This window comes from Lissotriton helveticus (assembly GCF_964261635.1).
Source record: "Lissotriton helveticus chromosome 1_1 unlocalized genomic scaffold, aLisHel1.1 SUPER_1_unloc_84, whole genome shotgun sequence".
In the NCBI taxonomy this organism is placed as follows: Eukaryota; Metazoa; Chordata; class Amphibia; order Caudata; family Salamandridae; genus Lissotriton; species Lissotriton helveticus.
In genome coordinates this window covers 666,023-690,928 of record NW_027611730.1, presented here as the reverse complement: position 1 = coordinate 690,928, position 24,906 = coordinate 666,023, and the positions used below count along the sequence as shown (strand labels likewise).

Below are 24,906 nucleotides of genomic sequence, written 5' to 3'. Positions count from 1 at the left end.
ATATGTACCTAGAGGTACTTGATGTGATCTTTCAATTTGATACAAAGATTGCAATGGTAAAACAACAGCAAGCTCAAATCCGCACCGCTGCTCACCAATGTGAGAAGTTGGCCTGATAGGTGATGTTTCCAATTCTGGAACCACCGATTATCAGACCAAACAATCCCTTATGGTGTCTGGTTGTAAGTCAACCTTATTAGACAAGCTATCCTAGGGGTAGCATGGACTAAGCAGCCTAAAGGCTTAACTTAAGAGGTCGTGTTAAGCGAGCTGTTTTACCACATACAATCCTGTAATACCAAATGAAAGGACACCACACAAGTATATATTATAAAAATATATGTATTTATTACTAAAAACAATCCCCAGTATTCTTTATGAATAAAGGGGCACAAGCGTTAAATCAAAAGCACTGTTTAAACATACAAGTTGCACAATTATGGATGAGGGCAGGGGGCCGCTCAAACCATATACTAAACAAGTGGTATAAGAGGTGCCACTCGAGCAGTGGTTAGGCCTAGGGCCTAGGGAATCGCTGGGAGCAGTCAGGACAAGCAATGCTGAAGTCGGGAATGGCCCTCGGGATTCGGGAGATGTGCGGAAAGCGCACGCATGCACCAATGTTAACCAATGGTGCGTAAAAAGTGTAAAGTTAGAGTTAAAGGACACTTCCGCTGAACCTAGAGGAACAAAACTTAAGTCACAGACCCTAGAGATGTACACCAGTGTGGGAACACCGGCGGAGCAAAGTTACCTCACCCACAGGAAGTGGGTGCACAGGGTCGAAGTGGCGTCGGGTTTTGACACGCAGGCTCTTGGTGCTTGAAGCTGAAAGGGCTGCAGGCGGGTTGAAGATGAAGTGTCCGGTGGAGTCCAAGGGTGGACTCAAGTCGAAGGGTACCTGAAAGCAGAGGGGACAGAGTCTGGGTCACTCAGCAGTGACCAGGGTGGAACCAGGACGGAACCAGGCAATGTCGGGCGCAATCAGGTGGTCGTCGAGGAGCTTCTCTCCGCTGTCACGTGGGCTCTGGGGCATCTGCGACGTCCAGGAGCAGGTCACGATCTGTCCCACGCAGGCTCTCACCGTCGGCGCTGTCGGCTTCAAGTTTGGAGCAAACAACACTTGGCAAGAGCAATCCACGCGGAACCGGGAGATTGCTTCTCACTCGAACCAGGAAGGTCAGAGTGGGGGCTCCTTTTCAGGGGAGCTGGTGTGGATCTGGAGCAACCAGATTCACGAGTCTTCTTCGTAGTTTCGTCGGCACAGGAACCACTAGCCGGCTGGCAAGTGACCGGGCCAACGCGTTGAGCCAAATGGAGCGGAAGGGCCCCACGCAGCACTCGTCGAGTGTGGAGGGCTGAACTTCGGCTCAGGAGTAGCTCAGGGTGGGGGCTTCTCAAACCCCGGTGCACAGCTTCGAGGGTCACTCGTGGGCTGCACGGTCAGCATCTCGTGGTCAATTCTCGGTCAGCATCTCGTGGTCAACTCTCTGCCCCACTCGATCAAGTCCAGCACTTCATTATGGTCTTTCCGAAAAAACCTCAAAACTTGGCTTTTTAATCAGTGATCTTCTGGTTCCCTCGATGGTCAAACATTGCAGTTACTTAGCGCCGAGATGCCCATGGGCCTTCGTGTCGCGCTTTACAAATGGTAAAATAAATAAATAAATTCAAGATGGCGTGCCCCACGCTTCCGGTCGCCTCCACGGGTCTCAGCTTTGCAGGGACTGTGGATCGGGCTGTTGGAAGGCAGGCAAGCTTGATCTCGTCGATCTCAGTCGCTCGAGTTCCGGCGGGAACTGCAACTAAGTAGACGTCGAGGGCTGGATGGTGCCTGCTGCTGCAGGGTGGTCACTCCTTGACCACAAGGGAGATTCTTCGGGCTTCCACGTTGAGATGGAGGTCCAAGGGTCCAGAGTTTCGTTTCTAATGTTTCTTCCAGGAAATCTGATGTGCATTGGCACTGCTCCCACTCTTATTCGAATCTGGGGGGCGTGATTACCTGCTAGGTCCCCCCTATGGGTGGGACCCAGGAAGTGGGTGGATACACCCCCTTCCTTTGATCCAGGCCGCCCTGGCACGAGGGCTGGAGTGCCCCAGAACCGGTTTGGCCGGATTATGCAAGGGGCAGCCTTGTGCGCCCCAAGCAGTGTCTGGTTTCTTTCAAACCTCCCAGCTACAATCCACTATCTCCTGTCTGGAGGGCGGTGACACCCTCCTGTGACAGGAAACCCTTTGTCCAGGACCCATTTGGCCGAGTTTCGGTCAGCTGCAGGGGTCCAGACATTTGTCTGTGGCAGAGGCATCCATTTTGTGGATCTAAGGTCTTTGGAGAAATCAACCGCATTTAAGTAAAGCAACATGTCCTACCCCTCTAGAGGGGTGGAATGCTATCCCCGTCGCCAGAACTGGCGAGGGGATAGTATTCCAAATCGTATGACACCTTACACGACATGTTTTGATAAAGCCAAACCAAAGTTTCTATTTAACCGCGAGGATTATAAGGCACTTAAGAGTATATGGTATGGCATTATCCTGAAACAGCTTAGGGAGTTGTTCCCGACAGCTGCAGACAGGCTCAGCTCATGCTAGAGCTCCATCTCACATTAAACCACGCACTCTGCCTCCAGGATTGATGAGGCCTTCTATAGGAGTGGCTCACAGGTTTATATGTGTCCAGATATAGGTTTAGATATAGGTATACTATATCTAAGCAAGGGGTGATTACACCACCTTACCCCAGCTGAGTGATCAGCCAGTTGTGTCAATTTAAGAACCAGCCAGGGGTGGCAAAAGATATGCTGCAGCCCCTGGTAGGCCTTGGTGGCCCCTATGCCCTGGGCACCTATAGTGCATTATACAGGGGCTGACAAGGAGTCCATTTCCAATTGTGGTATGTACCTAGGGTACATGGAATCCATTTTACAGAGAGAGCAGATGGCCTGGGGCCCTGATTAGCAGGGAACCAGGTCAACTAAGTCAAAAAACCAGCTAAACACAGGCAAAAAATCAGGGGTAACCATAGTCAGGTAGCCACCTTCCTACATTGCGGCAACAATAACATGGTCTGTTGAGGAGACAACTCCTGCTCGTGAGTTGTTTGTTGTTACTACACCAACACCAGAGGAACATTATTTCTTTACGCTCCCATATCAAGAATTGAAGCATCGACAATCTTATCTCAATAATACTTTCATTCAAATGTTGCATCATACCCACATTGCTATGAATGCCACAAACTGTTGGATTTGTGGGCTGATGCCTGCACATCAAAAGAAAGGAGGTACGCCATTCATACCTCTTCCTTTTTCGCATAATGGCTCTTGTCGAGCCTGGTATACTTTGCTTTTTGCGACTAGGAAGCCTACAGTGGGCAGACTGCTTTTCCGGTTGAATAAAGAGTGCCATCAAGATAAAGATGGGTATCCCCAGGCAAATGGAACTAAATGGGAGTGGGAGGAATATCAACCGGACAATATTTCAACGCCATATATCTTCACCAACACAAGAGACTCTTTCAATGCCGAACATTTTGTTATTTTTGTTACTCAAACTCAAGCAGAACTATGTGTGCAGAGCATTGGACATATCCCTGTTGGGATCAGCGACTGTATTACTGTGTTGAATATAGATGGCTTAAATAATTGTACCTTTTTGGCTTCACATAATACCTATTTTGTGTGTGGGAATCGTGGATATTATTGATTGCCAGCGGGTTGGACAGGGATCTGTTACGTGTCTTTTTTGTTGCCCCCTGTGTTTCTGGCACCTCAATTGCATCATCGAAATCTTAAATTGTTCAACAATATTACTGTAAATAGATATAAGAGAACCTTGAATACTGATAACATAGACCAAACTTACACTAGTCTACAACAATATATAGATTTTAATTTAGGATTGTTCTTTTTTGTGGGTGCTGCATTAAATAGCAGAAAGGTGCGACGATTGACTAGAGTAGTAGAAGCTGTTACAGATCAAACAGCTGCAGCTCTAGGAAACATCACTGAAGAATTGCAAATTGCTAGAATTGTGGCTTTACAGAACCGAATGGTTCTGGACGTCATGCTAGCAGATAGAGGTGGTGCGTGTCGTGTTATAGGTAGTAGTTGTTGCATTTTTATACCAGATCACACCCCATCAGTGTATAAAGCGATTAATAAACTTCATAAAATCGCTGCAGACCTTCACACAGAAAATGGTACATGGACTTTTACAGGGTGGCTTTGGACTCTAATTTCTGCCTGGGGCTGGAAAGTATTGACCGCTCTATGTATAATAATTGCAATAGTCTTCACTTGTATATGTATCCAGTGTAGTCCGATGATATGTTCCATGTGTATTACTGCTTGCATACCGACCAAAAGAAATGCAGAATGATTTGAAAAAGGAGATAGCTAGCATGATGGTCATTGATATAAGGGATGAGTAACTAGCTTTTCCCAGGAAGTCGAATGTCTTCAGCTAATGCTGAAAGGGTCGTCTGTTGTAAATCAACAGCGATTAGGTTAAGTATTAGTAGAAGACATGCTGTATTTGACCATTATCATAACAAATGTACCGACTCCATTTTGTATTTGTAGCGGCCATTTTGTATGCCATACATCGCCATGTGCTCATCATGTGCTTTGTCCTACCTCCTTGTTAACTGCGCCTGAAGTCTGCTCGGCAACAGGCTATATTTAGCATCCCCCGCTTCCAGCATGTCCAGACATGCGCAGTAGGGTCTACGGCCGTTACTAATTAGTTCCAGATAGGAATGTGTTTACTAGTTTCCGAAGACTGTTAACTCCGCCCATCTATCGATTGTGCCTTCCAATATGTCCTTGTATGGTCATGAAACTGCTCTTTTCTTCTGTACCGCCTTCTTTTGAGCCCCCTCATTGTGTATAAAAGGGGCCATGTGCTTTGGTTCGGTGTGCTATTCTATACAATACTGAAGGGTGTTGTGTGGACTGTAGTACCACCTTTAAAGGTTTAATAAACTTTGCTTTTGTATTTTCCAGTTTCATTGCCAACTTCTTCCTATGATCTGAGGACTCCGTGCAGAGAAGGGCGAACCCCTTGCACTAAGTAGGCCTAGCTGAGGTTTGCTTACAACAGAGTGCCAAGAGCAAGTGCTGTGTCAGTGTCTTTCTTTATTGCCTGGAGGGCGTCATCAATGTGCTGGCTACAAAGTGATTCGCCGGCCTCAGGCATGTGGATAATCTTTGTTTGTACTTATTGCCGAAAAGAAGTAGCTTTTAACCAGCCTTGATGCCGGAGGACTGCTGTCTCTGCTAGATGGGGAAAGCCTGTGGAGGACACTGCAGAATCAATACACTCGGCGGAGATCCGTTCTCCCTCCTGAAGGATCGTGGAAGCCTCTGCTTTAGAGGCCTCGGGCAACAAATCAATAAAGGGGGAAATATCCGACCACATTTGCCTGTCATATTGGCCTAGAACAGCAAGAGAATTGTCCGCCTGGAACGTAGTTGCCGCCATGGTGGAAAACTTCTTACCAATGGAATCAAGGCGTCTGCCATCTTGATCAGGAGGAGCCGATAACGGACACAGGGGATTCCTGGCACGACGTTGTGCCGCCTAGGAGATAACCGAATCCGGCTTTGGTTGACCAATAAGACTGGATGGTGAATCATCCGGGGCCTTGCACTTAATATCCAGGCGTGGCAGGACTGCAGGAATGGAAGCAGGGGTTTTCATGACCTTCAACCAGTCCTGCCAGATGAAGTCAATGATTGGGATAGCCCAGACCTGTTTCCGTGGCTGGTCTTTGAAATCATACAAGAAACAGTTGTCGTCCTTGGTGACTATAGGAAGTTGTAATCTCTTGGCCGGTCTGTCCATGAGAACATGAAACCCACCTATGTCAGCTGGCGGAGATTCAACAGGAATTGGAGTGGAAGGTGACGGAGTCTGAATTTGATAATTGTTCCACTCAGTAAGGAGGGATCTATCACCCACTCCCCTTCTCTGTCGTCGTCAGTTGTGTGTGCGTCCTCCGGGTGATGAGACATTGATGCCACCGGAGGGGGCGGCCCGATGATCGATGAAGGCAGAGGAAGAGGCACCTGTGGGACAGATGAGGCCGACTCCGAGGGAGGAAATCAACGGTAGTAGTAATCAAGCATATGTTGCAAATTAGAGATGAGAGACATGGGCATGTGCACAGCTGGATACTCAAGTGGTGGTTGAGTATTAGGCTCAGGGTAATATTCATATCCTCGGTCATCATCAATATCTTGGCTTTTGATGAGAAGCTCGGAAGGAGTACGAGTAGCACGGAATCGGTCATCCTCTTCCGAATCCTCCTCATTAGCGTCATAGTCAAAAGCTCCACAGGAAGATTTGATGATGGTTGAGTTGGCAATAGATCCAAAAAAGAGTTCCTACGTTGAAGTAGGGAAACATCCGTCGTTCCTGAAGGCAGCAAAAGTGTTGCTGAAGATTTCAAGAGGACTAGACACATCAAAGCTGAAGGTGGAACCAAGGATGCCGCCGCCGACTCAGCGGTCGACGACGAAGAGCGTGGTTGAAGTTCCGTGAGGAAAGTCTTCTGTGCTGTCGACGAGGCAACCGCCGAAGAAGAAATCGTCGACGAAGCACCCGTCAATGACGAGCCAACCTTTGACGTCGAGGCATCCGCCGACGAAGCAGGTAGACCTTGAGAGCCATTGACCGTCTTGCCGGCAAAGAGGCATCGGTTGACGACCGACCAGAGACAGACCTCTTTTTTTATCGACGACGAAGTGAGGGAGGTGGCAGACGCGCGAGGCTTCACTGACACCATAACAAACGTCAATGGAGAGGACTCTGATGACATAATCATTGTAGGTTGAGGAGAAGAGAAGGTGGAAGTAGTCGTTGTAGCAGTGGTGACGGAAGTCTTCGTCGACAAGGGACCCATTTTTTTAGGCAAATTTGTCTCAGGAAGAGACTTAGATGCCTGAGACTTAGAGACAGATCTCGGAGGCATAGAGGACACAGGTAGACCCTTAGAAGGAGCAGGAGCCCTTTTTGAGGAAGAAGTCTGGCCTTCATGAGTAGAGGTGTGGTCTTTCTTGAGCACCTTAGCAGATACCATCTCCGCCTCACTAGCCCTCTTCTTAGAGATGACAGTCCTGAGAGCGGAATCACTCTCAACATCTGATAAGGGATTATCCTTGGTCTTGAGTTTCTGTAACCACAGAGGTAGACGTCCCTTTCTGGCTCTTAAAGTCTTTTGAGGAAAAGTCCTGCAGATTTTACAATCTCTCACCTGACTTTCAGGGTGGAGGCAGTAGATACACTTTTTGTGGGGGTCTACGGAATGAAGCCGGAGTTTCCCACAAGACTCATAGTGTCTGATGAGTGACCTCTTTGTAGTAGACAAAGCAGTGAAGACATTCTGAAGAGTTTCTGAAGAGGAAAGGTAGAGGTACTGAGCAGAGCTCAGGGAGACTCCCTTCACACGACGTGCGGTAGACAATCTGAGAGCCTGAGCCTCTGAGGAGAAGGTACCAGAGGGTGCTGTCGCCTGATTGGCTGGAGTTTGGACCATATCTAATGACTTGGACAAGTTATTAAAGTGACAAGTGTTTTCCTATTAACTTCCATGTTACAATACTTCCTATTGCTCTTTTAGCTATGCTTTCGCTATGCTATTGCTATATTGCTATTCTATGTACCGTGGGAATCCCACTTCGACGACAGGCAATGATTCAAGCATATGAATCTATGAAAGATTCCCCATTACTGGAGAACAGCAGATTTCTCACAACTGAGCTCTTACCCAAGTTGCTTTAGCCTTAGTCATCTCTCACATTGACTACACTAACTCTTTACTTTGGCATTCCGGCATATCAATCTAAAAGACTGCAACTGGTGCCAAACCAGGCTGCTAGATTAATCTATCGCCAGCCAAGAATGCAGTATGTCACCCCTCTTATGAAAAAGTTACATTGGCTTCTGGTAGTTGAACACAGTGCATTCAAGTTGGGATGCCTCCTCTTTAAAGCACTCCATGGCAACTGCCCAGTGTCTGTATCTACTCGGGTCCAGAGATATATCCACATTCAGGATCTTAGGTCTTCCCATTTGAATCCCCTAGCTACTCCATCCTTTAAACGCTAGAAATTGGGGGAACTAAGATTTGCGGTCCTGGCCCCTCAATTTTGGAACTTTCTCCCTCAGGACAATAGATCGATGATATCATATTCTCAATTTTGGAAACTATTAAAGACCTGGCTCTTTCGCCAGACTTATGAATGAATCACTTAGCGGCAGGACTCCCTTGTCTGCAGCGCCCTGAAACCTTGTGGTGTACGCACGCTTTATAAGTATTTTTAACATAACATAGCATTTAACATCGTCTGAATGGGACAACCTGGAAAGTCCATCTGCATTAGCCGTCCCAGGTCTCCGTTTCACTTCAATGTCTATTCCCTGTAGGGTGATGGACTACTTTAGCCGTTTGGGATTTTCACCTTTCATTTGCATTAACCCTCGGAGCACATTGCTTCCTTCAGCGTGTCAAAAGCCTTTAGACAGCTCACAGACCAGTTCACTATTTGTGGGCATTCTTCTGGAAGTCAGTTCTGTCAGGGGTGCCACAATGGTGCCATAATCCCTCACAAACCTCCTATAGTGCCAGGGAAGCCAAGGAAGGCCCTCACTTGAGTCTGGGTAGTTGGAGCCACCCAGTCCAGAATGGTCTAGATCTTGGGTTGTAAGGGTTGAACCTGGCCTCCACTAACAAGGCCACCCAAGTATGCAACCTTTCCCTGCCCTATCTGACACTTGCATGCCTTGATAATGAGGCCTGCACTTCTCAGAGCCCACAGTACTTTCCTAAGGTGGATCAGGTGATCCTGCCAGGTGTAGCTAAAGACAGCAATGTTGTGTAGATATGCTGCACTCAAGGATTCCAATCCAGCAAGGGCTTAGGTCACCAACCTTTGAAAAGTGGCAGATGCATTTTTCAAACCAAAGGGCATTACAGTGAACTGATAATACCCATCTGGGGTTGAAAATGCACATATTTATTTAGGTCCTGGAGTCAGACCTCTCTGCCAGTACTCTGATGTCAGATCAAACATACTCCGATACTTGGCAGCTCCCAACCTGTCGATAAGTTCATCTGCCCATGGAGTTTGGTATTCATCGCTTTTGGTCACAGCATTCATGCCCCAATAGTCCACACAAAACCTCATTTCTTTCTTACCATCCTGGTTATGAGGCTTGGGGATTAAGACAACCGGGCAGGTTCAGGGGCTCTCAGAAGGCTTTAGAACTCCCAATTCCAGCATCATGCTTACTTCAGCTTTGATGCTCTCTTTCACATGTTCAGTCTGGATGTATATTTTATTCTCGAAAGGTAGGCTTTCATCAGCGTCTACAGCATGGATACACCAGCTAGTCTGGCGAGAGGTCAAAAAGAAGAGCTCAGCAAACTGATTTAGGACTTGCCTGCAGTCAGCCTCCTGATGGGCAGGTAGGGTGTCTGACAAGACCGCACCTTCCACTGACCCATCTTTTGGATTGTTGGGCAGGTCAGGGACAGGTTCACTCTTTGCTCCTGATCCTCATCTGTAACCATGAGCATGGTCACATCTGCCATGTCATAGTACGGTGTAAGGCGGTTGACATGGATGACCCTCTTAGGGTTCCTGTCAGAACCAGGGTCTACCAGGTAGGTGACCGCCCATTTTCTTTTTAGGATAGGTTAGGGTCCACTCCACTTATCTTGCAGAGCCCTAGGAGCCACAGGCCTCAAAACCCACAGCATCTGACCTGGCTCGAACTCAACCATAGCAGCCTTTTAGCCTTACCAGAGCTTCTGGAGCTCTGGGCTGGCCGCAACGTTTTTGCTTACTTTTTCCACATACGCATACATCCTGGAGCAAAAGCCAAGCACATAGTCCACTATCTCTTGCTAAGGTTCAACAAGAGGTTTCTCCAATCCCTCCTCCACAAGGCACAGTGGTCCCGACAGGAAACCCAAACAGAAGCTAAAATAAGGAGGACCCCACTCCCTTCTGTGGCCCTTCCCAAAAGGCAAAAAGCAGGCAGGAGTTTTTCGGAAGTCCACCAAGCATGCCCTTCATGGTCTTGTTAAATCTTTCAACACAGCCATTACACATAGCAGAGTGGTTTTGGCCACACTGACCAGGACGTATGCAGCGGGGGGTTGGAGGTCCCACATTTGGACCCCTAATATTATGCCGTTCAATTGCAACACGCAGCTCGATGGCTCAACACAGACCCTAGTTGGGAAATGCGGCTCTTGGCGGGAATGGTGGATGCTGGTTGTCTTCCAGGGCTGTTAATGGAGGAATCAGGTACACCGAAAGATACTCCATATATTGTGCGACAGATGGCAATGGTTTGTAGTGAGAGAACTTAAGTGCGCACCATTCCATAGGGAGCTCCCAATCTGGATATTAAAACCAATCAGGCATAGAGCATTCAGTATGTCCTTCCAGGCATGGAGGAAGGGGGCTGCGAGCAATAGGGTGAATTGTACCCAGATGAGACTTATCGCCTGTAAACATACCCGCTAAGAGTTTGGTCTAAGCCAGGGGCAATTTTAACAACATGTGGTGCTTGGCAGACACAACTAAGCACACCTGTCCATGCTATGCGACAGCTCTGCCGCATACTCAAACCCTTGAGATACTGCTAGCGTATGGAACGTGTAGACACCTAACTATGCATCTTTACAGAACAACGTGATCAGATACAGTAGACAGTGGATGTATGATATTACAACACATGCATTTACAAAGCATGCCATCACAACGCAACCATTACAACGCATGCCATTACAACGCAGGTGCTATTACAACGCATGCCATTACAACATAAGTATTTGGTAAGTATTTCATTCAAATAATATTAATTTATTTTTAAATTATGTTTGATAATATTTTAGTAATATTTTATTTATATTAATATTTTTAATTAAAAAATTATATTTTAATGTACTATTCTTACTCCAGAGGAGTGTAATAGTAGGGTAAGTAGTTGATAGTGTAGGGGTTAAAATTACTATTCTAACTCCAGGGGGGTGTAATAGTAGGGTAAGTGTGGATAGTGTAGGGGTTTAAATTACTATTCTAACTCCAGGGGGGTGTAATAGTAGGGTAAGTGTTGGATAGTGTAGGGGTTAAAATTGTAATTTAAAAAATATTAAATATATTTAAAATGTTATAATTATTTTAAATTAATTATTTCTTAAAACCCAAAATAACTACATTAATATTAAAAATATTTAAAAAAATAAAATAATTTTATTAAATTAAAAGAAATTAAAATAAATATTAATATTAATAAAATTAAATACTTACCTATACTTACGTTGTAATGACATGCGTTGTAATAGCACCTGCGTTGTAATGGCATGCGTTGTAATGGCATGCGTTGTAATGGCACCTGCGTTGTAATGGTTGCGTTGTGATGGTAATGCGTAGTAAAAGTTGCGTTGTTATGGCTGTTTCCCGTAGACAGTACACACGGGCCCGAGAGGCCTGTAATTTAGACTTTAACATTCCAATGGAAGATCAAGACTGGCAGCGGGCCTGTGAACTAATACACATAGTTTCTAGTAATGCCCATTTTCGACTGATACATTATAATTTTCTGCAAAGAACCTACTTAACGCCACAAGACCCTCATCGAATGGTCGGGTCTTGCCCAGTTATATGCTTGTGCTGCAACACTGTGGGGGCCGATTTCTTACATTAACCATGGTCCTGCGATGAAATACACTCCTTCTGGCAACTAGCTGTCGAAGAAATAATGCATGCAACAAAACTAAGTATTGAGCTGATACCCAAATGCTGTTTATTTGGCCTCTTTAGATGCCAGAAGGGCGCAAGAAGACCTATAAATGTGGTCAGTCGCCTATGGTACTGGCATGACGTAGAATTGCAATCACATGGCTGCCCCAGCATGCCCCAACGATTGCGCTCTGGCATAGAGATGGGTCTCTTCTTCTACGGCGGACGCTTCTATCTCGTCTTGGTCAGATTCTTCCCCGAAGATATCCAGAGTGTGTTGAATGCTTTGACGCTGCCTCTCTCGTCATCGAGCCTGATGATCGGGTAGAGTCCTCTTGGACCGAAACGACTTACAAGCATGCAGTCTTCCTCCTTGTGCGCCGGAGAGAGGCACAAGTTACAAATTTGATGTAGGTCGGTGCGAGGGTACTTGGGGTGGCACCCAGGACAGAAATGGAATGGAGTCCGTTCCATTTGCAGATGGCTGGCCCTACGCAGCAGGCCAGACGGTTGCCCACGAGGGTTTCTATTAAAATTTAAGAGTTTGCCGATCAATTTGAAATGCGGAGAACACGGAAACGCGTACTGAAACAATACCGTTGAGGGTAGAGTGGACTGAGCACTGAGGGGAACCCGAAGAGCGGGTTCGGAGCCCAGCAATATACATCCGAACCCGTTTGGGGTAAAAAACAATCTAACAATGGAGTTGATGCCCATCCGCACTATCACCGAAAGGAGGAGTCACCTTACCTTGTGACTGGAAAGACACCAGTGACCGGAGTTGGCTAGAAGCATTGACGACCTTTGGTATTGATTAAATGTATGATTCCAGGTCACAGGAGGCACTGCTGAATACGGCTGGCTAGCAGCAGCGGTGGCCTCTAGGAAGAAGGAATTGAGAAAGCATAACTGGATATACTGGTTTCCTTAATACCGATAATTGGTTACACATGAATGCCTCAACGTGCATTGATATATTACATTACCAAATTACAATATTCTTATATTAATTTGATGTGACTGTTCGCCTTAATATGCCTGCAAGGTTACATGATTCTATTAGGGCCAGAACCATTTTATTTAGTGATGTCCATCGGCACACTTTCCTGTATCTTGTAATAAATTGAATATTGACAAACATAAGTATTATTTCCAGAAACAGTGAATTCTGCAGCTTGTCTGTGTATCTTTTATCTGCACCTCACGGACTCCTTACATTCCTTTCGAGAGAAGATCCTGCCTCCTACTCATTAGTGTTGTTTCAGTAACTGTTTCTATCACGTGTTCATGTTTCATTGACTTGTATTAGGAGAAAAGTGTATAAAAATACATTGTGTAGCATTAGCATTATATACTCCAACTTGCTTTAGGGTGGATGCTCTCGTCCATTGCAAAGACAATTGTCACTTGTTAGTTTGCTTGGCCTTTTGCTATTTTTGCATTAAATGTATGATAGATGTGTTGGCCTCCAGGTGTGTTGTGTATTATTTTACATAGCACAAGAGATGACGAGGAAAATGACAGTCCAGTATACACATTCTTCATATAAATCAACTCACAGTATACTGTTCTGGAGGTTCAGTCCCACAGACATTATCTCTAACTGAACGCAGGCACCCTAGGAAACATGTGCTTTTCAAACCAGTTGCCCTCTGATGCGGCGTCCTCGCTATTGGATAGGTCAATATGTTCTGAATTTTATGAGGGTTACCGTTACTAGTGCACTCTGTTAGACAGCGCTCACCTGTAGTAGTAAGATGATACTAGGCACCTTCTCACCCATGCACGGTGCAGGGCTTTGAGTTACAGAGCTCCTCACGCTGTGGAGAAGATTAGGTCACATTTACCCATTTTCCCATATTTGGTCCTGATGAAATGCCAACAGATTGCTCCATGACTACAGAAGGCATGAAAAAGGTTGACCTGAAGTATAGACCCCAGCTTACCAGCAGGTCCATAGGTGATCAACACTTTCACACAGTGATAGGGGTCATTAGTTCCTCAATTTCTCTGCCACCGTTTTTGATCTCAACATGGACCAGGAAGATCACATTAACTATATTGTAGCAAATGGTCAATAGTTGATCTTATATTCAGACTTTCACCAATCTCACATCTTATGACACAACATCCTCTGTCCTACTATGCTCATCTGGCGTACTAATAAAAGATCTCCGACAAAGTGCCCTCTTGTGGTGCCCACCAGGCAGTGTAGCGCCGGCCTGGTGAGGAGTATAGCCCAATGATGAAGCATGTCACCTTCAGGTGAGTGAACGCAACTTGTCTTAAAAGCACATGCTTCCTAGGGTGTCTGCGTTCAGTTACAGATAATGCCGCTGGGACTGAACATCCAGGAACAGTATACTGTGATTTGACTGTTTTTTTTTAACAAATGTACATAGCAGATATTGGCCCTTCCTTGTGTCACAAAAGTGATCGATACCTGCCTAGGAGGGCACTTCTTACAGATGAGAATGGGGTTATCATGTTGCTGCTACAAGCTCCTTACCTGTGCGAGTTATCAGGAATGATGCAGGGGCAGACCCAAATCAGCCACACATGGAGATCAATGACAAATACTGAAGAATTAACAGAGCTTCCAAGCTGGTGACCATTACTTATTTGACCTTGAAAATAAAAGACACATTTTTAGTATTCTGGTGACTCATGACCATAAAAAACAAAGATTATAAATTCAATATTGTGTCAAATACTTAAAAAATGGAACTGGATGTGCTGAATCGGATGTTGTCCCAGGTCACGCGTGACACCTTCCACCACTATTGCTTATGGGACTTGTAGTTTTGTTTTTCTCATTAAAAGGATGGGCTCGAAAGTCCCAGTGTTCTAAGCGATGTTGGTCAAAATCAGAGGCCTGAGTGAGGGTGAAGCATGACATGGCTCTGCTTAGCAGTGAGATGACTGACAGTTCCTCAGCCCTTCCATTCTTTGACCTACAGAGGCTCGTTGGCCGTTCATATTTTTTTGCAACGACAAAGAAACTTTTATTGCAGCTCATGTCAACGGAAGAGATAAAACCCCTGGGCGTGTTTGTCAAATGTCAAATGTCAAATGCTTTTATATAGCGCACTTATCACCAAAAGAGGTCTCAAGGCGCTTTGCAGAAGAAAGGCATTGACCTAACAGAGTTGAGATACATCACAGTGAAACTTTATTTGGGAAAGAGCCACGCCTTTAAACCCCTTCGAAACTCCAAATAATTGGAGACCTACAGAAGATGATTAGGTAACTTATTCCATAGTTGGGGGGCCACATATGAAAAGGATCGGCATCCATTCCTGGACGTCCGGACTCTAGGTTGAGACAGCAAGAACTTTGAGCTGGAGCGAAGGGCTCTGGACGGAGTGTACCACACTAATTTTTTTGCTAAGTAAGAAGGGTCGATGCTGTGAAGGAGTTTATGGGTTAAACTCAAGATTTTAAAATGGCATCTTTGGCGCTCAGGTAACCAGTGCAGTTTTTTAGGAATGGGTTTAGAGGCAGACCTAGGAGGCAATCCCAACATAGCCTCGCGGCCGCGTTCTGGATGGTTTGTAGCTCAGACAGCAGATTCTCATTTATGGAGGCAAACATGGCATTTCCATAATCAAGCCTGCTGACGATCAATCCCTAGACCAGGGGCTTTCTGGCTTCAGGTGGGAGCCATTTAAAGATTTTACGCAGTTGGCGAAGTATTCCAAAACAAGTCCCGACAACCTGGTTGACGTGAACTTTCATAAAAAGAGCCCCGTCAAGCATGATCCCTAAGTCTCTTACGGCTTCTTTAGGCTCAGGGCTGGGCCCTAGATCATGAGGCCACCAGTCCTGAGACCAGAAGGTCTTGGCCTTGCCGAATAGCAAAATTTCTGACTTACTGCAGTTGAGTTGAAGTTTGTTTTCACTCATCCAACTATTAATGTGAATCATACATTGTTTAAAACTAGTACAGGTTTCCTAGGAATTGGATCTACAGGTGATAAGTACCTGAGTATCGTCTGCGTAAGACACCGTAGTGAAGCCATAAGATTTTATAATGTGGGCCAGAGGGCAGAGATAAAGGTTAAATAATAAGGGACTAAGGATCGAACCCTGCGGGACCCCCACAGAAAGAGGGATAGTGGCGGATGCATGAGAATTCATCCTGATATAAGAGTAACGATCCTTGAGATAGTCCGCGAACCAGGCCAAAGCATTGCCTCTGACACCAACCTCCCACAGCCGATGTTTCAGAATGCTGTGGGAGACGGTGTCAAAGGCAGCGGAAAGATCCAATAATACCAGAATGGCTGATTCGCCCCTATCCAAGGAGAGTCGGATGTTATCCACTATTTCAATTACTGCAGTTTCAGTGCCATGAGCGGCACGGAAACCTGACTGCGACGGGTCAAGAAGTGCATATGTTTCAATGTAGGAAGACACACGTTTGTTGACCAAATATTCAAGAACCTTACCAAAGTACGGTAGTAGGGATATTGGTCTGTAATTGGACAGGATAGAGGGATCACTGTTAGGCTTTTTAAGAATAGGCCTGACTTGCGCCAGTTTCCAGCTACTGGGGAAGGAGGCGCTCTCAAAGGAAGCGTTAAAAATACTGGTTAGACCATCAGTCAGCAACGGGAATAGCTCACCGCACTTACGAGGGAGCAGGGGGTCGGTAGGAGATCCTGATTTAATTTTTTTGAGTGCCAATAGCACTTCTGCTGGGGAAGTGGGCTAAAATTCTATCATGGATGGAAAATCAGTGGTTTCAAATGAGGGCTCGGAGCCGGAAGAAACCAACCCACTTAAAGCCACTTTTTGAGAAGAGGAAGGAAATGAGGAATATATTAGTTGGATCTTACTATGGAAATAGGAGGACAGTGAGTTCACCCACTCCAAGGAGGGGACACATTCTGATTGCTCCACCTGAGGAGTGGTAAATTCCCTGAGTATTTTGTACAATTCTTTGCTGGATTGGGAGGCTTATTTATTCTTTGCGTGATAAAGAGATTTGGCCGCCTTTATATGTTTCATATAATCAAAGTGCATTAATTTATACTTCTTGCGGTTTTCAGGCGTTCTGAACTTCCGTCATAATCTCTCCGCCGATCTACAGTCCATTTTCTCTTGTTTCAGAGTCTCAGTAAACCAAGGTGAGGCGATTCTTTTCAAATTAACTTTTGTTTCCGGGATAATTGCATCAAGCGTGTTTCTAATAGACGTTTCTAATTGAATAGCCATTGTTCCAGTATCATTAGGAAAATTGTCCGGAGGTTTAAAATGCATATGAAACGCCTCAGGAGTCAGTTTATGCCAAGGTCGGATAAGTACGGATTCTTTTTGGGTAGTGGTCCATGACCTGGAAGGTATAGGAAAATTAAAATGTATTAAGAAATGATCCGTCCAGATCATCTGCAAAGGGGGGTCACAGTTTAAATCAGTCACATTGGAAAATACTAGATCCAATAAATGACCCGCTTGGTGAGTGGAGCCTTGTACCCGCTGAGTTAGTCCCAGGGTTTCCAGGGTTGAGATTAAATGGCAAGAATCCATGTCATATAATAGTTCTGCATGATGATTGAAGTCACCTAATAAGATAAAATTATCTGTAGCCAGCACATGGGAGGCTAAAATATCTAACAAATTGTTGGCGAATTCGGATTTACCTCCCGGGGGTCTATATACCAGGGATGCTTTGCCGACCGCTGAAATGTTGTATTTTATGTTAATTATCAAAATTTCGAGCGTGTCGTTGGAGAGCGAATCAAGCCGGGTAATCTCCATGGGGGCCTTTTGCGGCTACTGCAATGCCTCCCTCTCGTTTTCCAACTCTATCTTGCCTAATCAGATGGTATTCACTGGGGAATGCCGTAGCAATATCAGAGGAAGCCTGACTATGGAGCCACGTTTCCGTAAAGAAACAGATGTCAGGTTTCTGATTGTCCAGTAGACACCAAAGCTCTAAGGCATGTTTAGGGATGAATCTAGTATTAAGATAGAGAGCAGTGAGAAAATTAAGGTCCGTTTTCGTACTAATATTGCTTAGTTCCTGCGAACTTTCGGACATAAATTTCTCCGAGCCCCTACGCAATAGAGAGGAGACAGCCATCCTGGCGGAATCATTCCTAAAAGGGGTGGCAGTGGGACAGACTACCTGGGAATCTACTAGATTATGCTGGTTTAATGAGAGCAGTTCCTGCTGATTATAGCAGATCATGGTTAATATACACGGACCACTTAGGAGCCACGCAAATTTAAAAAATCCACCAAGGGTTTGGGCGACGGGCGGCGTCCCGGCGCGGACGGGCTTGCCTTTGGCACGCCTTCGGCGCGCCGCCGGCGTGCCGCTGCGCGCGTCCGCTCTGTGTGGTGGTTTAAGTAGGGAAGGGGGCGGGCAGCTCTGATGACGCTGCTGGTGCGCCAGGTGCTTCCTGTCCCTCCGCACAACCGGCACAAGCCGTGGCGGAACGGGGACCAGCACACGAAGAAGGTCAGCAGGTGAGAATTAGGCGGTCGTAATCACTGCAACACATTTTAAAAGCACACAAACTAAAGTATAAACGTGGTCGTAATCACCGCATGCAATGTTTAAAACTCTACAAAGTATTAGAAAAAAAGTACGCAGGTAAAACAGCTATTGGCCTTCAAGCAAGAGAAGTGTTTCCAGCGAGGAGTTAAATCCCCAAACTCACTCAGTAATCAGCGCAAGTGCAACACACAGCAAGGTTGCCAATCTCGCTGCGCGCGTCCGCGCTGTGTGGTGGTTTAAGTAGGGAAGGGGGCGGGCAGCTCTGATGACGCTGCTGGTGCGCCAGGTGCTTCCTGTCCCTCCGCACAACCGGCACAAGCTGTGGCGGAACGGGGACCAGCAGACGAAGAAGGTCAGCAGGTGAGAATTAGGCGGTCGTAATCACCGCAACACATTTTAAAAGCACACAAATTAAAGTATAATCAACTACTGACAAACATGAACAATCAAGAACATAAGTTTCTGGAAAACTATCAGGCACCCAATCAGAATCAGCCGTCCTTTTCACCCAGGGATTATTGAGGCTTTGGAGAGGGTGAACTGCACGTGGTATAAGAAGACCACTACATGACTCAAAGCTCACTTCTCATGGATGTACTGAAATGCCAACTTCATGGCACACTTAGCCAGTTCTAATCACCTCTTCCAACGGCTGCAGGACGCCAACAGACACGTCGATTGTGGCGCCCGCAGGTTGATGTTAACGCTCGTCTTACGACATTCTCGTATCGAAGACATCGTTAAGGGACGCGAGCAGATATCTTGAATGCGGTTCCCCGTTATTTTAGTATCATCCATCTATCCAAATATTTTTGTTTTGAAGAAATTGTCAAGGGACACGAGCGTAAGTTCTGAAAGCAGCTGTCCCGTTTCGGTATTAACAACTATCCTGTTGCAGATAATTGTACTGAAGACTATTGGAGGCTCCTTCATGTACTAAGTTATACGTACCTATTTTATCTACATTAGTATTTCGGCTTGATGGTTGGCTACAATGATAAGCACCTGAGTCATTCTACCATTCCCAAGACTGAGAACGGGTCTTTCTCCGTGGTCCCTTTATCATTTGGAATCACACGTGCATCCAGGTTCTTGATCACAAGTTGCGTCTAGTGAGATGTGACTCCACCCAGAGATTTGTGCAGTTGTGAAGATGCTCTGTGCACTGGCTGAGAAACTAAGAGCAGTGATTTAAATATGATATATGATGATCAGAAAGATCTGTGCAATGGTTGAACCCCTCTGTGCAATGATTAAGAAGCTCTGTGCACATGTTGAGGTGATCAGTACAACGTGCAACTGCATATGTGCAGTGGTCAAATGTCCTGTGTAATAGTTCAGATGCTACGTAAAGTTTGGAGTGCTCCATGAATGGTGGTTATGCTATGTGTACTGCTTGTAATGTTACGTGCAACGGCTGACGCGCTATGTGCAATGATTTAAATACTCTGTGCCATTATCAGAACACACTATACAAGGGTTAAGATTCTCAGTGCAATGGTTGAGAAGTCTTGTGCAAATGTCAGATATGTGCAGTTGTCAAGATGTTCTGTGCACTGGCTGAGAAACGATGCACTGTGCTTTAACTACTCTGTGTGATGATCAGGAAGATCCATGCAACGGTGAGAAGCCTTGTGCACATGTGATCAGTGCAACGTGCATTTACAATTGTGCAATGGTGAAATGTCCTGTGTTATAGTTCAGATGCTATTTTTAAAGGTTAGAGTGCTCAATGGAATTGTGGTGATGCCATGTGCACTGCTTGAGGTTCTATGTGCACTGCTTGTGGTGCTATGTGCACTGCTTGAGGTGCTATGTGCACTGCTTGAGGTTCTATGTGCACTGCTTGTGGTTCTATGAGCACTGTTTGTGGTTCCTTGTGCACTGCTTGAGGTTCTATGTGCACTGCTTGTGGTGCTATGTGCACTGCTTGTGGTTCTATGAGCACTGTTTGTGGTTCCTTGTGCACTGCTTGTGATGCCATGTGCACTGCTTGAGGTTCTATGTGCACTGCTTGTGGTGCTATGTGCACTGCTTGATGTTCTAAGTGCACTGCTTGTAGTGCTATGTGCACTGCTTGTGGTCTATGAGCACTGTGTGTGGTTCCTTGTGCACTGCTTGTGATGCCATGTGCACTGCTTGAGGTTTTATGTGCACTGCTTGTGGTGCTATGTGCACTGCTTGAGGTTCTATGTTCACTCCTTGTGATGCCATGTGCACTGCTTGTGGTGCAATGTGCGGTGGTTGAGTTGTTGTATTGAATACGAGGCCCCTTGTGCTGGCTCAGATGCTTTATGCACTGCTTGAGATGTGAGCGCTAATTAAGAGGTCAAGTGCTTGGTTCAGAGGCTCTTGCAACGGCAGCGACGCTATGTTCAGTGTTTGAAATATGTGGTGCAATATTTGAGACCCTCTCTGCTCTGACTGCGCTCATTAGTGCTCCACTCGGATGTTCTTCGCACTAATTGAGGTGTTGCAGACATTGCAGAGATTAACTGTTCAGTGGCTTTTGCGTCGGTTGAGGAGCCCTGAACAATAGTCGTGATATGGCTCGCACAGGCTATAAAGCCACCTAAAATGACTGAGATGTTCTGTGCAGTAGCAGAGAGGTCACGTGCACTGAGGTTGTGATTCCGTAGCTTGGTATGCTCTGTGCTCTCGCCGAGATGATGCTCTGTGATCCAGATTTTATGTGGTGTTTTTGAGGCTCAATGTGAATGAGCAACACTTAAGATGGTTTGTTGACGACTCTTGAGTCCGGACTAGCCGTTGTTTCTTTCAGTATGTTTGCTGTGTGATATGGATCAAGTGATGGATTATTCTGAAAGCATACAGGCGGCTCTCCCCTCTTTCACGAAGCGCGCGAAGCAGGAAGACGCGCGAGCCTTTAACGGCGCTGACGCGCACCAGCCTCAAGCTTCGATCCACTCCATCATCCCTGCTGACGCGCCGCTTCCACATATGGAATCACTGCACACCAGGGGGTGGGGGAGGCCTCAAGCTCACAGGCACGTCCGGATTCCCGAAGCGCGTCACAAGGCCGCGTCTGCAGCCCGTGCACCAGTGTGTCAAGAATGTGTGTCAGGAACACTAGTCTAAGGCACTGTAATTCAGACGCGTGTGGGAGGAAAGGGACGGGTAACAGTAACACCAAGTAACTTAAACACCAACGGGCTAATGGAAGCTTTTCACAAGCGATCATAGCATCCACTTATCAACAAGAGCGCCTACTGTATGCCCCACAGTAAGATTACTCTGACACCGTGGAACATCGCAGGAGCCGGCAAGATTGCATTAGAGCCTGAATCAGAAACCCACTTAAGATCATTTGATATAAGACGTCTCCAGGAGACCTGGAGCTGTGGAGAAACACCACTCATGGGTTACTCAAAATTCTATAACCCAACTGTAAAAATTGGAGAGGAAGGCAGGCAAAAGGCGGGCTGAGCATCTACGTGACTCTCAATAAAGTTTTTAATATAACAGAGTTGAAAACAGATTCCTCATTTATGCAAGCAGCACAGGGGCACAAATGCAAGAAGAGATCAAAAGATTTCTGGGAGCATACAAATGGCAACGGTTGTTTCAACAGCGTTTGGCCAAAAATAAGTGGTTCAATAGCGCACTTAAATACCGGAAATGTGTATTAAAAGCAGCGAAGGTAAAGCAACACGCACAAGCATTCAGATTTTATCTGCTCATATTCATAGAATCAAGGCTAGAGCACAACAAGCTCTTGGCATTGCTGTGGGGAGAGGGAAGGAGAAATGCGAGTCACGGCCGCCAGGCCGTGAAGTGTGAAGTAGTGGGCGGGGAAGCAGATCCCTTTGAAGCTGCTGCCTGCTTGTGGGGACTGGTAGGAAGGGTGACGAGACGCAGGCCCTGCAGTGAATAATTATGGGAGGAGAGATGCTGGCCTGAGGCAGAGCGCACCATATGGGGAGGGAGGGGGTGGGCTGCCTGCTGGGCTGGGCTGCCTCTGATGATCAAATGCGAGACACAGAAGGCAGGCGCTGGAGAGGGAGGGGGTGGGCTGCCTGCAACTCGAGCAACCATATGGAGAGGAAGGGGGGTGGACGGCCTGCTGGGAGAAGCTTGTGTGAGAGAGACTGGGCTGCCTTTGATGATCGAATGCAAGCTCGTGCACGAGGAGCTTGTGGTCACGTGATTCACGTGAACTGTTGAAAATCCTCATCGTAAAAATCAGCTTTGTGGATGGGCGGCAATAGGTCTCTCTGCGAGACCTAAAAACTTAACAAAAAGCAACAAAACTAGAAAATGCATTTCCAAATGCTTCAAAAGAGAAACAGTTAATACAAATGAACAATATTAAATTTTGTTGGTACCTTAGTAATGTGCTTACTTCTTGGCTTCACTCCCTCTGCAGCAATAACACTCTGAAAGGAGAAATTACTGCTGTGAGTCTCAGAGTCTTCAGTATTACTGGTCTCAGTCACGAAGACTGTGGTGTCTGAAGATAACTTTCTCTTACTTGGCTTTATAGTTCCACCAGCCACGCCATTGCTTTTAGCAGACACGCTACTGTCAGCAGCATCACAACTTCAGGCAGACCTGCAATGCGGATCTCACCACTCACATTGGGTGAACACTCGTCTCTGCTACATACATGCACTCTGTTCTCAAATTTGCTTGGGGCTGTCAAAATGCAAAGAGCTGCAATATATTCGCCACACTTTCCTGACTACCTTGTTTTTAAAAGTTGTGACATTCAAGTGTGATTCTTGGTTCGTCTACAAGCTGAATTTTTTTAGAGGTTCTATTGCCACACAATACTCGTCCCATATTCCAATTTGTCCACAGGGTGTTTCAACCCTGGTAGGTTATCAACTGCCTGTTCTGCAGATAATTTCAGATAGTTTATTATTTGCGGTAGATGAGGAACAATCACAATAGTTGTTAGAGTGAACTTTCAAACCCATTCAATTAACCGAGGATCAACCCCCTGGTACCTAAGCACCGAACAGGCAGGCTTAACTTAAGGTAATATGTAAAACATTTATGCAGAAACAAAACAAGTAAAAGTCAAAATGCAAAACAATAAAAAACCCAAACCAAAATAGAAAAATAAAGTAAAATGTATTAAACAAAATGACACTAAAATGACAATATCCAATAAGGGGAATTAGATATGAACTGTAACGCTGTAAGAATCACAAGGTGCCAATGGATGAGGGGCCCGGGCATGGATTAGTCTCTCTGGAGCTGACTGCCAAGTCAGAGGAAACCGGAGGCCATGGCCTGCAAGCACATAGTGCAGGAATTAGACGCAGTGGTCCAAGAAGACATCTAGTGCTCCAGGCTCAGATAGGGCTGCTGGCCTACAGGGGGATTCACTGCAGGTTTGGGTGCAAAGTGCTTAGAGTATTGAGAACAAGCAGCAGATGCCCAGCAGGGCAATAGCAGACGGTTGAAGGCAGCAAGGCCCGGACGAGACTGAAAGGGAGTGACAACTATGGCCCTCACCATCAAGCAACAGCATAGTGGAGCTCAGCGGGAGGACAACCTGGTGACAGCCAGTCACTGGGGCTGGGACCCCCACGACAAGGCAGGACGGTCTAGTGATGTGGTAAGAGATATAGCAGCCATGTCCTCAGCGAGAAGCAAGAAGGATCAGAATCTAAAAAAGATGCTGACCTAGCTCCCAATGACCAGCAGCAGAGAAGGGAGGCTCTCCCCAATGACACAAATCAGCCAAGATGCAGACACCTCTGAAGCCCCAGTTACCCACGCCTTTTTAGAGTCGCTATTCGGTGCATTATGAGGCGACTTGCAGACGCTGAAAAGGGAAATAGCGGGGGAGATGAAGGAGATAACCGATTGAGGCCACACGTCCCCCAACGGCATCAACGTCCTCCTTACGATAAGGCGGGGCGTTAATGCCGTTGGGGACAGTGTGGCCTCCATCGAAGATCAGGGGCAAGCCCGGGAAGAGGAGGTGGAGCATCTACAGCAAGAGATACTCCGGCTCAAGGTTCAACAGATCGATCTCCAGTCACACACAGAAGACCTGGAGGATCGGTCTCGGCGAAACAACATCCACGTTAAGGGAGTTCCACCTAAAGAAGAAGGGCCAGACATCACACAATACCTGCAGGGTCTCTTCAGGAGCATACTGGGCGCCCCCACCGTATATTTTGGCTTACTTTCCAGACTTTAAACTAAAAGAGTGTACACTACGTACTGCCAGGCACAAGCAACCACTAAGATATCAGGACCACTCCATAGCTTTGTACCAGGACCTGGCTCTAATAACCCTTCAAAAGTGTTGGGTATTTCGAGTGGCAACCACGCGTCTTCGAAATCAAGGAATACCATATTCTTTGGGTCACCCTTTCCGGCTGATTTTCATATGGCAGGGCAAAGTCCTCCAGCTCAGATCCATGCAGGACACTTGCCAGGTGCTGGGCATCGAGAATCCAATCCAGGAGGAGACAGAGGGCCCACAGACCAAAACTCCTCGAGAAAGATGGCATAAGGTCTACGGGAGGCGTGGCACAGAGCAAGCAACGAGACCGGACCCCAAGACCATGGCACAAGAAAGACTGGCAGTGCTGGAGACATTGTCAAAGGAGTCATTCCCCCATGATGACACTGTGAACGACTGAGGGACAAACAAGT

The 24,906-nt window shown here is 46.3% G+C and overlaps 1 protein-coding gene across 2 annotated transcripts in view; it reads right to left on the bottom strand.

Annotated features, from left to right (window-relative positions):
- Positions 1-22,668, bottom strand: part of LOC144806548 (uncharacterized) — a 71,093-nt gene extending 48,425 nt beyond the window's left edge. Inside the window, exons 1-3 of one of the 2 annotated variants that reach the window (XR_013605830.1) lie at positions 22,614-22,668; positions 14,269-14,386; positions 12,514-12,640 (exon numbers count right to left, since the gene is read on the bottom strand). The gene's annotated coding sequence lies outside the window, so the exon portion shown is untranslated. Of the gene's footprint in view, positions 1-12,513; positions 12,641-14,268; positions 14,387-22,613 lie in introns of those variants that run through there. The other variant, XM_078672885.1, reaches the window with a different exon arrangement.
- Between the last annotated feature and the right edge of the window lie 2,238 nt (positions 22,669-24,906).